At 44.7% G+C, this 10238-nt stretch overlaps 1 pseudogene; it reads right to left on the bottom strand.

Moving 5' to 3' along the window:
* Positions 1–5294: 5294 nt before the first annotated feature.
* Positions 5295–6736, bottom strand: LOC119337156 (annotated as a pseudogene).
* Positions 6737–10238: the final 3502 nt, after the last annotated feature.

Genomic DNA, 10238 nt, shown 5'->3' with positions numbered 1-10238 from the left:
TTTTTTTTGTTCTGTTAGTTTCTTTCTTTTATTTATTTTCCTTTTCTGTCTTTATTTATTTTAAAATACTTAGGCAGTTTATAAAATTGTGTTTATTACACCATATTGACCTATGTAAAATATGGCATCTCCCGAACACTTTTGTTTTAATTTTTGAAAAACTTTTATTGTTTGCTTGATTTTGATTTTGAATTTGAATCGTTTCGAACTAACGCGAGATTACTAACAGTAATCAAAGTGACATGGCATCGTTAACGTGGGATTACTGTAGCCTAATTATCCGGGCGTCACACTCAGCTACTCAGTTCTTAGTCAGGTTGCCTTGTTTTCAATAAAATGCGGCAGGGGTGAACCCCTTTTCATCACAAAGAAAAAGAAAAAGAAAAGAAAAGAAAATAATTGGGATGGGTCTTCCTGGTATTGAATGAGGAAGATCGCTAGGCCATGATCAGTCGTTGCGGTCGCCGCTTGACAACCAAATCAGATGGGATCATGTTGGTTGAAAGGCTGGATGCAGGTCCTGATCCTGCATGAAAGGCTCCATGGCTCCATATTCATGAGTTTTCATGAGAATGTGTGGAGACCGGCTCCATATTTATCCATTCATTCTTAGGTTGCATGTGAATCTATTTAGAGGGTAGAACAATGACTTGGATAGGTTCTGGCCCTGCGTGTGCACTGGAACTAGCTTCTGCTGATTGTAACACTGATATGGTTTGAGTAATACAAGTTTTTCAACCGCAAAAATAAATAAATAAATAAATAAATCGATGATCGCGGTCTCTAGCCGGCCTTTGGATGAGCTTGGTTGCTTCCATGGATAGATCAATGTACCGTAAACTTATCAACATTGTGAGATTGGGGGTTAATTCATATGACTAGTTCAATTGAAGACTATTTCTGACGTGTGTAGTCCGAAGTAAGTATGCATCTTTTTACTGCCCCTAATTAAGGGGGCAGTTTAAATGCAACAACCATGGACTAAAATGAAGTTGAAATCAATTAGAGTTGAGACCTCTTTATAAGAACATGCTATTGAAGTTTGAAAAGAGAAGTGATACATGCGCGCTCCTCCGTGCAAACCGCCTCGCTCATGCGCGTGCTCGTGTTTCGCGAACGAGTCTAGCTCAGACATATGTCATGCATGCGCTTTATGTTTGCCTGTTAGAATGAATTATTAATTGGATCGTGGGCTATTGCCGACTCGGTCTTAGGCCTAATCCCATGTCTCCATACCCGATTACATATACAATATATTAGAGGTAGAGCCGTCAGATCAAATCTCATATGCTCTACCTTCTCGTGTATAATCCACCATCTTTCCCTTCATTGTTGTTGCTTCCGGCGATTCCATCCCATCAACCGTGTGCACGCGGCCTGTACGAGAGATCAAGCCTTCAAAACCCTGTCCTTCGTGCTCCTAGACTGGGAGAAGGGTGATTAGGTTTTTGGAGAGTGTCTCAGGCGCGACTGCTCGATGTGGTTCCACTACTTCGACTATGTCCTCGACCTCTCCGACATCGCCATGGGTAAACACTCTGAAGTCGCCAAGAAGAAGGTTGCCGCTACCGCTACTACCACCACCTAGAGGGTGTGATTTGTTCGTTCTTCTTTTGTTTGTTCGTGTGTTAGCTATAATAGTTGTTTATATAAGATATATCTGCTCGGGGAGGTGGCTCGAGAGGAGTTAGACCCTACTAAACAGACACCCACATCGCTCACTTGGGGGTGGGTGCTTCGAAAAAAACCTAGCCGTCGATGCCCCCATAATCTCCATCCACTCCCCCACAGTCACCGGAGGACGCAGGCCAGCAGGGGATATCTTCTCGTGTTGAGATCCCTTGTGTGGGGAGCACTCCGGCCAGCACGTCGACTCCGGACGACGCGATTTAGGCGGGGGAGCTTCAGAGCCAGGGCGGTGCCCCCGGGTGTTGGTGGTGGTGCTGCTGAGGTGGCCGTGTGGGCGGCACTGGGGTAGACCAGCTACTGCGGCAAGGTCCTGCGATGGCGGAGAGGAGGCGCAACCTCGCATCTGCAACGTGGTGGCAGCCTGGCATGACGTGCTCGAGGTTGTGGCGGTCTTCATGACCAGACCTCAGGCGGTGTGGGTACCCATCTCCTGCCACTCGATGGTGGAGGAGATCAAGGCAGCATGTTCCTGTGGGCTGACGGCATGGGGGCTGATGTCCTGGGTCAATAAAGGTGGAGGCCCTAGTGTTCTTCTCGGCATGGCGGCTTTAATAGGGCGCAACACGAAGCTGCGCTTTATGTCTGTACCGTGGGATATGTCTTCCTCTAGATTTCTCTGGTATGGACAGTGGCAGGGAATGTCATGGTGGTTAAGATTGGAGGACATGAAGAAGGGGCGGAAAGGTGTCTTGGATGCGATGAAGTTGCTTCATAGGCCGTTGTTCGGGCATGGCATGCGGGGCGGTGTTCCTATCCATCTCCGACACATGATCTTGTGAGCCTGGTGTTTGGTGACCTGCAGTAGCGGCCTCGACAAGTGGGGGCGGCACCACCGGAGGACTTCATGTTGGTGGTACTCCTTGAGTATTGGGTCTCGATTCCCAGGATGAAAGCCCAAGGTTTGACATTCGCTGGTTGTACCTGGCAATGGCCTTGTCGAAGGCATTGTTTTGAGAACTCAGACTATGATCAGCCGCCGCCGACCCTTATGCACTATTTCTTTGTTGGAGGCGTCACTTTTGAAGAACCTTGTATGTAGTCCAGATCCTGTCTTTGGTAGTGGTTTGTGTGCTGCTATTGTGAGTGATTAGCCACTATGGCTTTTTTTTTTAATTTCTTCTTCTTTTTTTCTTTTAGGCCGCTACGTGCATCCTCAAAGTCCAGATGACATTTAGTTGGTGCGGAGGTTAGGCGTAATTAGTATCTTCGTGATATTAATATATATATATATATATATATATATATATATATAGACACGCTAAACTAAGCCTGAGCGCATTGTAAGTAAACGTACGCTCCGACCACTGTGAAGCGCACCACTAACCGACCCTTCCTCTAACTAGTCTAAGCCAACCATCCTGGTCGATGCGGTAAACTGATCGTAACATGGTAATTCCATTACTACATCCATGTGGTAGATCGATAGTAACGAAGGGCGAAAATATAGTAATGTCATTACTATCTAATCTAACAGTAAATCGTTGGTAACAGAGAAAAAAATCGTTGGTAACAGAGAAAAAAATCTAGTAACGCCATTACTGCATACCTCCTTAAATCGATAGTAACAAAGGTAAAAATATGTAGTAATGTCATTACTACCTACCTCATGGTAGCCCAACCAACTTGTACTGAGTCTGCACGGAATAGTAACAACATTACTTGCATTGACTGTCCACAGATGGTTGCTAGTAACGAAAGTACAACCTATCTACAGAGCATTTAGTAATATGTTACTACATGTCTCGGCAATGTTTTACTACTATGTTTAGAGATGAAACCATCGATGTCTCACTGACTGGTAAAAAACCAAGGCCCATTACCATCTATACTACATATATTACTGGCAATGAATAGTGACCCCAGAATTAGGACGTAACGGACAACCACATGGTAATAGAATTAAATGTGTTACTTTCTTTTGTACATGACATTACCCTCAAATATTTTTGCGGTGGAGAGTGGCCTTCTCCACGTGACCCGCGCGCCTAATTAAAAGCGGCCGGAGCGCAGGGTAAGAAAGAATACGCGCACGCTTACAATAGCGCAGCCGTGTATATATATATATATATATATATATATATATATATATATATATATATATATATATATATATATATTGTCGAGAAAATATCAGCTCTATGTGTAATACGTGCTCACATCTTAAGTATGAGATTAGTATTGTATCGCTGTCATCATGATTTATTAAATCAATCAAAAATTGCTAATTTATCCAACATATATCAACTAACAAGATGCATACAATCGTCAATTACATCCGAGCGTAGTCGCCGAGGCCGTGCGTCGTTGATGACAAAAGCGACGCGTGGGCGTGCGCGCTCCTATGCCATGTACACCCGTCCATGAGCAGGATAGCTCATAGCTCTACTCATCATTCTCCATGGCTCCGTATCCATCCATTCTTGTTAGGTTGCATGTAAATTTCTACGCCAAGTCGAGCCGTAGGTGAGCTAGACGATGATGGTCGTCTCCGGCCATCGTTTTGGTGAGCTGTCTCGTTTTGATTGCTTCGATGGATGGATCGATGGATTGTCAACTTATCAGCATCGTGAGATTGATGGTAAATTTATGTGACTGGTTCAATCAAAGACTGTCTCTCGCGTGTGTCCGAAGTAATTAAGCGTGCATCTTTTTACTACCGCCAATTAAGGGGGGCAGCTGAAATGCAGCAAGCCAGCAACCATGCATGTACCGAGTCTAAGCCAATCTCCCGAGTTACTTACTGACTATGTCTATGGAGTATGTTTGTGCATCAATGTAGCAACCATGGACTGAAACGCGGTTGAAATCAAGGGAGGCTGACTATGTCTATGTGCATCCATGTACGCGCTTGTAAAGGAAGCCAGTTTCTTACATCCTTACTTGGTGAATGCATTCAGGCATCAATGTCAGCGTACGTAGGCTGGTAGGATCGGAAGGTGGCAGCTACGAGTAGAAAACAAGCTCATACAATAGATACACTAATCGAATCAACCGCATGTAGCCATCAGTCAGGGGTTAGTGAACTGCTGCGCGGAAAAAGGCCACTACGGAAAGGCGATAGGTTAGTGAACTGCCATGGGTTGTTGGGAAAAAAAGTTATGGACCCTGCGAGTCAGACTATCGGGTCTAGTTGCGCAGGTATAGAGTTGTGCTCATGTCCTCTCCATAATTAGTTGATCGGGTTTGAGCGTTATATATGAACATAAAAACTTGCCTAAACCGTGTCCATTCGTGTCGGGTATTACACATACTTATATTCATGGATAAATTATCTTAATCCTGAATTCAAAGACAAGGTACCCGTCACCCCTAGACATGCCGACCAGGTAGACCACGTCGACAACAAAAAATCAACCGGCGTGAAATTGCCTTGACCTTATTGAACCGCATATAGGTAAGCACTCGGTTTGTATAGCTAGAACACATCTTTATTGTAGATGTGCGATATGAAATACATTAATTACTTCTTACGAATATAATTTCTACAAAAGAAGACTCAAACCCAGAAAGTAGTCTTTGAAATGCTTAAAACTATCGAACAAATACAATCAGAATATTGTCATCATCTACGAAAAGCGCTATAACGACATATGAAACCTGGGTACCTAGTCTTGATTTACAAACACCTTCAAGGGTTTTTCCAGTTGTTTCATGATAGCTTCCCATCCTGCGTGTGTTGGGTGCATGTCGTCCCAATAGAAAAATTTGTTGGCCTTGTCGCACACAGTGTACAGAAACTCCGCGGATGACTCATCTTGCAGTCCGCAGTAACCCTTCGAGTTCAAACTCTTGCAGCACGGCGATAGTTTGCGCTTGAATTATTTGGACAACTCTGAGCCTTTACCTACATTAATGCACATGGAATTTAAAATGTTCAAATAAAGTATTTGAAGTACACAATTAAACCCATCAAATTAGATTAAGATAATTATAAAATAATGAGACGCTTTTGATTGCATGTAGATACATACCTGCCATATGATCCACAATATTAACAAAGGCTGTGTACACGTCGATGATGTAGACATTCTTCTTTGATGTCATAACTTGTTTCAGATTATCATTGTGGATGGATGCACCCAGGTTTCCAAAAATATCACGTGTGGTGTAGTTGTTGGTTCGGGTGTGTGATGGCGTGCAACCGATAGGTTGCAAGTTATTGACAAGAACCTTTGTCACCCCAAGCTTCAACAATTGATCCACATTAGCTGCAATCTCTTTTGTCACCTTTCCAATATAAGCATTAATCTACATCGCATACGTGGAAATTATAAGTTAGTAAGATGCACAAAGAAATTAATTGTTCAAATTAGTGTATGCATATATACATTGTGTGTTGATATATACTCACATCGTTGGGGCTACTTAGGCCGATGACGCCGGTGCTTGCATAGTCATTACCGGAGAAGGCCACGAGCGCTACAGAGCGACTCAGTTGATTCTCCGTGATGGTCCCGTCCTTGACCATCTTCCGGAAAGTGTTAACCTGCTTGGCGAGGGCGGGGACCTCGTGTGATGTACCGTCCAACACGCCTGCACCACCGGTAGCAAAGGTCACGCCGGATGGGTCACAGGTTTTCTCGGCCATGCGGGCATGCGCCGGAGGGGCTTCCTCCAATCACAACATTGTTGCTGCAAGTCATCAATAAAACAACAAGTAGGGTTAATTGTGATGCACCATGGATTACAACATAACATGAGATTTACCTTTTTAGGGTAATATAACATACTAGTACTTACCGATGAAATCCGACTGGATTTTGTAGTTTGAGAAGCGGCCGGACGGAGTGTTCGGCCGCGGAAACCCATCGGCATCGATGTAGTTGGAGCCGTAGGGATAGGCCCATTGCCGCGACATCTCTATGACGGGGTGGATCAGAGGGAGGTTCCCGTTGTCGGCGAAGTCATCCCCGAACACGAAGAAGGTGGCGCTCGACGCCTTCTTCTCATGGCCGCCGGTAGGCGCAGGCCGGGCCTCCACGCCATTGGGATTCAGAACGAGGAGGAGGATGAGGACAAGGCCGAGGGCGGCCGGAAGAAGCTTCATCGATTCCGGCGGCGCTTTTGCGTTGGGGAGGCGGATCGTTCTACTACTGCCGGCCCGAGGATCACGATCGCCAACTAAAAATCAGGAACACAAAGCGCTTGTCTGCGACTGCGATGCTCGTACACCATGGCCTGGCCCTCGCTTCAATTTATATATGCTCGTACACCAGGACCAGCAAGGCAAGTCGAAATTGGGCTTGCGGCCACGACCGGAGTCGGACACGGATGGACGGATACGAGTCATGGACGGGACGTAGTTCACTGGCCAAGCCCAGCAGGCACCAGCTGCTCGTCTCGCGAGGCCTGCGCATCCTCTCCTCCGCCCCGCTGCGCACCGCCGTCAGCTCGTCGGCCGCGCTGCCGGTTGTCCTGCCCCTCCGCCGGACGGTGTTCTCTCCGGTTTTGCTGATAACCTTTTGCCCCAGTTGGAGCCGTCGGCCCGTTAAGTTCTGCTCTGTCTCTGAGCCTTTGTAGCAGCTCAAAGCCGGCCTTGATCTTGGTTGTCACCTTCTCAGTAACAGTTGCAAAGGGGCTCTTCAAAACAGAAACTTACACTGTATGCTGAAGCTAAGTACGCACTTAACCGGTCATACTTGAATTTTCCTCTTGCAAAGTCTAGTAGAACCGCGTGACTACCAGAGCAAAAGTTGGTACTCCCTCCGTCTCGAAATACTTGTTGGAGAAATGTATAAAAATGGATGCATATAAAACTAAAATATGTTTAGATACATCCATGTCTCCGACAAGTATTACCGGACGGAGGGAGTACATTTGTGGGGAATTGCCTTGAAACGGTGTCTAGTCAACAGACTGAATTCCTCTTACATTTCCTCATGTTCCATATGTTCGGGAAATGCTAGAATAAGTTGATCTATGAAACTGAACTTTCGGGACAACTTTCTGTACTCACCATGTATTTTACTCCAAACTAAGACGTGAAGAGAAGAAAATCTTACCATTCAGAAATTACAGTGTCAAAGATCTGTGTTTTCTTCCAATCTAGTGCCACCTACTCCCTAGTAAAACTTACAGTGCGAGAGGTTTTCCCTCTTCATACTTCACTCCTTCCTTTGGCAGTTATCATCTGCAGAGAAATTTCACCATCGGAAAGTGCAGTGTCAATGCTCTGTGTTTTCTTCTGATGAAGCTGCTTCTGCTCTGTAGGTATACTTACACACTTCCGCTTCGGTAGACTCCCCAAACACAAGAACGGTCGAGATTGTCCAATACCTCTTCATAACAGAGGGCAGGATGGACATTTTCTCAAAAAGAGTCTGCACGACTGCCCGCCCGCCCGCAAAAAAAAAAGGCCGAACCGTTTACGTATATGAATACAGGACCCGCCCGCCCGGAAAAAAAAGTGCTACCCTGCCCGCCCGAAAAAAAGTAAAACCCTGCCCTCCAGGAAAAAATAAACTTGAACCGCCCCGGCCGGTCGCCCGCACGCGCCTGCGAACGTTGCCACGCATGCAGAGATGCCGCGCCGGCCGCCCGCGAACAACGCGGCAGCCCCGCAGTCAACACGTGGAACTGCCACGCATCGCATCCATGCGTCGCTGCCGCCCGACAACCCTGCCGCCTCGCCTGCCGCGCGCCCGTCGTCATCCTCGCGCTGCCATGTCCCGTCGCGTGCCGCTGCCGCCTGATAGGCCGGCCGCCTCGCCTGCCGCGACCCCGTCCCGTCGCGCGCTGCTGCCGACCGACAACGTGGTCGCCTCGCCTGCCGCACCCCCCGACCACGCATTTATACCGCTTGCGGCCCCCTCGGCTGCCGCACGCGTCTCCTTGCATGCCGCGCCCGCGTGCTGCCTCCCCGCCTGCACATACATAATTTTCTCTAGGACATATCTCCAACACTTTATTAAAACAAAAGCAATAAAGCATGATTACTACAGTAGCATAATCATGTGAACACACAAAAACAATAGGTAAAAGTGTTGGGTTGTCTCCCAACAACCGATTTTCTTTAATGCCTCTTAGCTAGGCATGATGATTTCAATGATGCTCGCATAAAAGATAAGAATTGAAACATAAAAAAGAGCATCATGAATCACATGGCAAGCACATTTAAGCCTAACCCACTTCCTATGCATAGGGATTTTGTGAGAAAATAATTCATGGGAACAAGAGTCAACTAGCATAGGAAGGCAAAACATGCATAACTTCAAAACTTTCAACACATAGAGAGGAAATTTGATATTATTGAGATATGTAAAAGCATATGTTCCTCTCTCATAATAATTTTCAATAGCATCATGAATGAATTCAACAATATAACTATCACATAAATCATTCTTTTCATGATACATAAGCATAGAAATTTTGTTACTCTCCACATAAGAAAATTTATTCTCATGAATGGTAGTGGGAGAAAACTCAACAAAATAACTATCATGAGATTGAAAATTAAAATCATGATGACAAGTTTCATGGGTATAATTATTCCATATAGCATACATGTCATCACCATAATCATCATAGATAGCGACCTTGTTCTCATAGTCTATTGAAGCCTCATCCAAAATGGTGGATTCATCATTAAATAAAGTCATGACCTCTCCGAATCCACTTTCATCATTATACTCATCATAAATAGGAGGCATGCTATCATTATAACAAACTTTCACATCAAATCTTGGGGGACTAAAAACATCATCTTCATCAAACATAGCATCCCCAAGCTTCTCGCTTTGCATATCATTAGCATCATGAATATTCAAAGAGTTCATGCCAACAACATTACAATCATACTCATCATTCAAAGATTCTATGCCAAAAAATTTATAGCATTCTTCTTCTAACAATTGAGCACAACTTTCCGATCCATCATTTTCAAGAAAGATATTATAAATATGATCAATAATATTATGCAACCTCAATTCCATTGTTTTGTAGTTTTCTTTTTATAATCCAAACTAGTGATAAAACAAGAAACTGAAAGATTCAATTGCAAGATCTAAAGATATACCTTCAAGCACTCATCTCCTTGGAAACGGCGCCAGAAAAGAGCTTGAGGTCTACTACGCAACTTTATTCTTGTAGAATCGTGTTGGGCCTCCAAGCGCAGAATTTTGTAGGACAACAGCAATTTTCCCTCAAGTGGATGACCTAAGGTTTATCAATCCGTGGAAGGTGTAGGATGAAGATGGTCTCTCTCAAGCAATCCTGCAACTAAATAACAAAAAGTCTCTTGTGTCCCCAACACACCCAATACAATGGCAAACTGTATAGGTGCACTAGTTCGCGAAGAGATGGTGATAAAAGTGTAATATTGATGGTAGAAATATATTTTTATAATCTGAATAAATAAAACCAACAAGGTAGCAACTAGTAAACGGGCACAAAAACGGTATTGCAATGTCTAAAAATGAAGCCTAGGGTCCGTACTTTCGCTAGTGCAACCTCTCAATAATGCTAACATAGTTGGATCATATGATTATCCCTCAAAGTGCAATAAAGAATCACTCTGGAGTTCCTATTAGCGGAGAACAAAAGATAGGAAT

Source organism: Triticum dicoccoides, chromosome 7B (genome assembly GCF_002162155.2).
Source record: "Triticum dicoccoides isolate Atlit2015 ecotype Zavitan chromosome 7B, WEW_v2.0, whole genome shotgun sequence".
NCBI classification, from domain to species: Eukaryota; Viridiplantae; Streptophyta; class Magnoliopsida; order Poales; family Poaceae; genus Triticum; species Triticum dicoccoides.
This window is presented reverse-complemented; position numbering and strand designations above follow the sequence as displayed.